The following is a 6,563-nucleotide window of genomic DNA, read 5'->3' as shown; positions in this document are numbered from 1 at the left end:
ACGTCATGGACACACTCCCTTTGGCTTTCACCACTGTTCCATGCCTTAGGTGCCTCCTGGTGGCCAACCAGCCTCTCTGGTCCCTGCTCGGAGTCTGAACCCTGTCCAGGGTCCTCCACATCTTCCAGAGCCAACTCATAAGGTCCCTCGCTATCGGAGTCTGTTTGCAGCTCCAACGGCTCCTGCTGGGCCACAACAGGTTTATATAAATTATATATCACCATGTGTTTATGAGAGACACTCTTTATCTGACTTCTATTATGATGATTACGTATCTATGCATAATATAATGGTAAGATTAGCTACATTGTAGTTACTAATAAGCATCCTGAACTTTTATACTATGCCACCTAATAATATTCCACAGGCCACTAATAGCTACCACCAGATTTGTCTCCTTTTGATGGATCCTGCATTTCTTTCTAAGGAAAAGAAATCTGTTTTTCTTTCAGAAATAGATATATTCCCAACTACAGGATTGATTTTCCCCCCAGATTTGAATGCAGTGCTGTTCCCCATAACTGAAAGTCTTCTAGATAAATTGCAGCATCTACTCCTTCATGATAAATCTGTATGTAACAAATTGTATCAACAACCTCTGATTAGGACATAAAAAGTACATTCACTTTTAAGTAACAGCTTGACCTACATTTTACTATCTAATATATATTAGATTGAATTGCTGCAGCTATTTATTTATTTAACTTCTATTCTGCCACAGACATCCTTTAATCTAGTCAGAATCATTAAGGAATTTGATAAAACCAGATTATTCAGGAATTTATTGATTTACATTTGGCTTAGTACCATGTTTTTCTGGAAGAAACAAAACTGCATTTATTCTGCATTTGTGTTTTAAAATGGATAAAATATTTTGATTATACACTTAACATAAAAGAAATATGCAAAATATATTTAGTTACAACATAATGCTGAATTTACATTTAGAATTCAGAAATTCTGCAGTATAGACAGGGGTGTCAAACTCAACGCTGAATCCAGTCTGCGGGGTGTTTAGATCGCGCCCTGGAAACAGTGAAGGACTGGCTCACAGTGCTTCTGCCAGTGAAAACGGAGCTCTGGAGGACCACATTCATCGCAGCCAAAAAGCTTAGGAGCCCATTTTCTCTGGCAGAGTGCTCAGGCCACCACAGGTGTCCCCGACACGAGTTATGGTGAGCTGGCCACACTCACCCTGGCCTCACCCACTCCATACACACCCTCCAAGGTCAAACACAACCCTGATGCGGCCCACAATGAAATCAAGTTTGACACTCCTGGTAATAGGCCTTGTCACCTTGAGCTTTCTAATTTCACAGCAACCAGTATCAGCAACAGACATATCTCATAAAATATATTTATGCATTTCAGTTTTTAAAAAGATATTTTGAAAAGTATGGAATTTTACTTACACACAAATATTAGTAATCTATCATACATAGGTGTAGGATAATGTACGGCCACCACATGATTTGTCTCCTCTTGATGGGCAGCCAAATTACTGCAGCCAGCCACCATCACCTCTGTCAACTCACCATTGCTACGTTGCTTCAGGACAACTCCACACAGCCAACTTGCTGGGGGACAATTCCCTGGGGACAGCCAGAAGGACAGATGGGTGAGCAAGCGGTTGGGCAGAGTGCAGAGCAGCGGCGTCCAGGGGCTTCCCATTTTTATACATTCTGGCATGCTGCTGCCAAGCTCTGTGCCAAAGAGGCCGAAGACAACAGCGGTGATTGTGTGTGTGAAAATGGGACATCCCTGGCAGTCACTGCCTCCCTATTGCTGCTGCCGTCCTCGGTTTCTTTGGCCCGAACCTAGGTGGCAGCAGTAGCAGCAGTGACGGGTGTGTATATGAAAATGGGAACCCACTAGCAGCTACTGCTGCTCTGCACTCTGTTCAACCACTGGCTCACCCTCCTGGCTCTCTCCCCATCTGCCCCAGAGAGTTGGCCATTGGGAGTTGTCTGTCAACTTGATGACAGTGAGTTGACAGACGTGACTTGGTGGTAAGCTGTAGGCAGTGAGTTCACAGCACTGAGCTGGCCGCAGCAAGTTGTCTCATTCCAGTCACACATATGCATATGGCCATTAAGTGCAGAACATTATATCTTCCTCTGGATTTACAAGAGAGTGTGTGATTACTTTGGAAAAATAACAGCCAACAGTCAACATGCTGGCTTCCATCAATTGCTAAAAATACTTCAGGAACCAGATGCAAATACACTGTGATTTTCATAAATGTCTGATTTGGACAACTTCAGTGTCTCCTCTTTTACACAAAGCATTGCAGTATCAACCATGGCCATTGTTCCTTGTTCTTATACAAAACTATTCCAAGAAAACCATTTTCAGCCAAAAGAATTGGTGGCAAATAGAAAGAGGAACAAAGGCTGTGTTTGGAGGGATCTACAGCTTTGTCAGAAATGATCTGACAAAGCATAATTTTAGGTATGTTTACGTAGGCTGAAGTTCCGTTGTGGAAGCTTGTCCAATAGTATACAAATCATAGAAAGCAAGCAAAAAAAATAGTATTTAAAAAAATACAACTGCAATTCTCTCTCAAACAATAAATATTATGTAAATTTACAGAATTAATTAAGCAGATGTCAGTCTTCATAATAACATTATGCAAGCGTGTTCCAGAAATACGAAAGGGGGGGGAATAATATTGAATCCAATGGCCAGAAGGCATCTAGGACACACAGTCTTGTTTTATGAAGTTCCGACAGTCCTCCGAAAATGAAATCTTCAGCTCATGAGCATGCTGTTTTCTTTCAAAATAATGTATTTATAACTGGAAGCAAACATCTTTTTATGCTTGTACTGCTGATGGCTAGAATATAATAAGAATGTGATCAATATTTCAAAAGAAGGAGGCTATAATTATTAAAAAGATAATAGTTTGGAACAAAATCTTGATATGCTGATAGTACAACTTGTAGTCAAGCCAGATATGATTACCGTATTTTCACCCATATAACCCGCCCACGCAAATAACCCGCCCACGCGAATAACCCGCAGGTTTTCGGGATCGTGTAAAATATTTTCCGTATACCCCGCCCACGCATATAACCCGCGATGAGTAAGGGAGAAGGGAAACAGCTGAGATCGGTGGGGGCTAAAGAAACGGAGGAAATAGCCTGCGCAAGCTGGGGGAGAGTTGGAGAAACGGAGAAGAGAAACAGCTGAGATCGGGGGGGCTAAAGAAACGGAGGAAATAGCCTGCGCAAGCTGGGGGAGAGTTGGAGAAACGGAGAAGAGAAACAGCTGAGATCGGGGGCGCTAAAGAAACGGAGGAAATAGCCTGCGCAAGCTGGGGGAGAATTGGAGGAACGGAGAAGAGAAACAGCTGAGATCGGGGGCGCTAAAGAAACGGAGGAAATAGCCTGCGCAAGCTGGGGGAGAATTGGAGAAACGGAGAAGAGAAACAGCTGAGATCGGGGGGGCTAAAGAAACGGAGGAAATAGCCTGCGCAAGCTGGGGGAGAATTGGAGAAACGGAGAAGAGAAACAGCTGAGATCGGGGGGGCTAAAGAAACGGAGGAAATAGCCTGCGCAAGCTGGGGGAGAATTGGAGAAACGGAGAAGAGAAACAGCTGAGATCGGGGGGGCTAAAGAAACGGAGGAAATAGCCTGCGCAAGCTGGGGGAGAATTGGAGAAACGGAGAAGAGAAACAGCTGAGATCGGGGGGGCTAAAGAAACGGAGGAAATAGCCTGCGCAAGCTGGGGGAGAGTTGGAGAAACGGAGAAGAGAAACAGCTGAGATCGGGGGCGCTAAAGAAACGGAGGAAATAGCCTGCGCAAGCTGGGGGAGAATTGGAGAAACGGAGAAGAGAAACAGCTGAGATCGGGGGGGCTAAAGAAACGGAGGAAATAGCCTGCGCAAGCTGGGGGAGAATTGGAGAAACGGAGAAGAGAAACAGCTGAGATGGGGGGGGCTAAAGAAACGGAGGAAATAGCCTGCGCAAGCTGGGGGAGAATTGGAGAAACGGAGAAGAGAAACAGCTGAGATCGGGGGGGCTAAAGAAACGGAGGAAATAGCCTGCGCAAGCTGGGGGAGAATTGGAGAAACGGAGAAGAGAAACAGCTGACTTTATCGTAGGGAGAAGAAAAACCAACCAACCCCCCAACTTCTCCCTTCGTTTTCATTCCTTGCCCTTTACAATTGTCAAGCTTTTTGCCTCATTCTTCCTACTTCCCACGGAGAAGTAAAACTCCTTAACTGCTCAGGTTGGGAGCTCAAAAGGGAAAAATTATATGCTGGACCTTTCCCCCTCCTCCCCATCAGGGCCCTTTACACATTTCCCCCTCTCCTGTGTTTTGTGTGTGTGTGTGCGCGCGTGCTTGTGTGTTTGTGTGTGTTTGAACGAGAAGAAGTCCTGCGGAAGTCAAGTCATTCTTCCTACTTCTCCGTGGGAAGTAGGAAGAATGAGGCAAAAAGCACTTGAACCTTTAAGCTCCATAAACCTCAGAAACGTTTCCTACGATAAAGGAGACACACACACACACACACATATCACCTCTCCTTTAAAAAAAAAGAAGAAGAAGCCCTGGGTCCTAAACCAAAATTATGCAGCTGGAACAGAGTTGAGGCATGTGAAGCTAAAGCAGCAGACACGTTTGGGGGCGGGGGGGGGGAAGGGAGGCAAAGCGGGACACTTTATGTGTGTATGAGGGAGGGGGGGAGGAGTTGAAGAGGTTGGAGGTGCCTTAAAAGCCTACCCCGGTTGTCTTCAGAGCCTTTCAGACAGGCTGAATTGGTCTTCAAAGCCAGCCTAATTAGAGATACGTAGAAGTAATAGGTCCCACTTGGTATTTCCCATCCCGATCCCCCCCACTCCCTCCCCTGAAAAGGCTGCTAGGTGGGATATCTTGAGGCACTCGACCCGCGTCCCCGCCTCTGTGTTTTGTGTGTGTGTGTGCGTGCGTGCTTGTGTGTTTGTGTGTGTTTGAACGAGAAGAAGTCCTGCGGAAGTCAAGTCATTCTTCCTACTTCTCCGTGGGAAGTAGGAAGAATGAGGCAAAAAGCACTTGAACCTTTAAGCTCCATAAACCTCAGAAACGTTTCCTACGATAAAGGAGACACACACACACACACATATCACCTCTCCTTAAAAAAAAAAGCAGCAGCAGCAGCCCTGGGTCCTAAACCAAAATTATGCAGCTGGAACAGAGTTGAGGCATGTGAAGCTGAAGCAGCAGACACGTTTGGGGGTGGGGGTGGGGGAAGGAAGGCAAAGCGGGACACTTTATGTGTGTATGAGGGAGGGGGCGAGGAGTTGAAGAGGGTGGAGGTGCCTTAAAAGCCTACCCCGGTTAAGGAGTTTTACTTCTCCGTGGGAAGTAGGAAGAATGAGGCAAAAAGCTTGACAATTGGAAAGGGCAAGGAATGAAAACGAAGGGAGAAGTTGGGGGGTTGGTTGGTTTTTCTTCTCCCTACGATAAAGGATAGCTGTTTCTCTTCTCCGTTTCTCCAATTCTCCCCCAGCTTGCGCAGGCTATTTCCTCCGTTTCTTTAGCCCCCCCCCATCTCAGCTGTTTCTCTTCTCCGTTTCTCCAATTCTCCCCCAGCTTGCGCAGGCTATTTCCTCCGTTTCTTTAGCCCCCCCGATCTCAGCTGTTTCTCTTCTCCGTTTCTCCAATTCTCCCCCAGCTTGCGCAGGCTATTTCCTCCGTTTCTTTAGCGCCCCCGATCTCAGCTGTTTCTCTTCTCCGTTTCTCCAACTCTCCCCCAGCTTGCGCAGGCTATTTCCTCCGTTTCTTTAGCCCCCCCCCGATCTCAGCTGTTTCTCTTCTCCGTTTCTCCAATTCTCCCCCAGCTTGCGCAGGCTATTTCCTCCGTTTCTTTAGCCCCCCCGATCTCAGCTGTTTCTCTTCTCCGTTTCTCCAATTCTCCCCCAGCTTGCGCAGGCTATTTCCTCCGTTTCTTTAGCCCCCCCGATCTCAGCTGTTTCTCTTCTCCGTTTCTCCAATTCTCCCCCAGCTTGCGCAGGCTATTTCCTCCGTTTCTTTAGCCCCCCCCGATCTCAGCTGTTTCTCTTCTCCGTTTCTCCAATTCTCCCCCAGCTTGCGCAGGCTATTTCCTCCGTTTCTTTAGCCCCCCCCCGATCTCAGCTGTTTCTCTTCTCCGTTTCTCCAATTCTCCCCCAGCTTGCGCAGGCTATTTCCTCCGTTTCTTTAGCCCCCCCGATCTCAGCTGTTTCTCTTCTCCGTTTCTCCAATTCTCCCCCAGCTTGCGCAGGCTATTTCCTCCGTTTCTTTAGCCCCCCCCGATCTCAGCTGTTTCTCTTCTCCGTTTCTCCAATTCTCCCCCAGCTTGCGCAGGCTATTTCCTCCGTTTCTTTAGCCCCCCCGATCTCAGCTGTTTCTCTTCTCCGTTTCTCCAATTCTCCCCCAGCTTGCGCAGGCTATTTCCTCCGTTTCTTTAGCCCCCCCGATCTCAGCTGTTTCTCTTCTCCGTTTCTCCAATTCTCCCCCAGCTTGCGCAGGCTATTTCCTCCGTTTCTTTAGCCCCCCCGATCTCAGCTGTTTCTCTTCTCCGTTTCTCCAATTCTCCCCCA

At 46.9% G+C, this 6,563-nt stretch overlaps 1 protein-coding gene across 2 annotated transcripts in view; it reads right to left on the bottom strand.

Annotated features, from left to right (window-relative positions):
- Window positions 1–88: 88 nt before the first annotated feature.
- MYO7B (myosin VIIB) overlaps window positions 89–6,563 on the bottom strand; it is a 77,297-nt gene continuing 70,822 nt past the window's right edge. Inside the window, exon 49 of one of the 2 annotated variants that reach the window (XM_087725673.1) lies at window positions 89–182. The gene's annotated coding sequence lies outside the window, so the exon portion shown is untranslated. Of the gene's footprint in view, window positions 183–811; window positions 2,837–6,563 lie in introns of those variants that run through there. The other variant, XM_087725672.1, reaches the window with a different exon arrangement.

The sequence above is a fragment of the Thamnophis sirtalis genome, unplaced genomic scaffold (assembly GCF_051295495.1).
Source record: "Thamnophis sirtalis isolate CommonGarterSnake01/CBP01778 unplaced genomic scaffold, rThaSir2_p1.2 scaffold_11, whole genome shotgun sequence".
Classification (NCBI taxonomy): Eukaryota; Metazoa; Chordata; class Lepidosauria; order Squamata; family Natricidae; genus Thamnophis; species Thamnophis sirtalis.
Note: the sequence above shows the minus strand (reverse complement) of the source record. Positions and strands in the feature narration are given on the sequence as shown.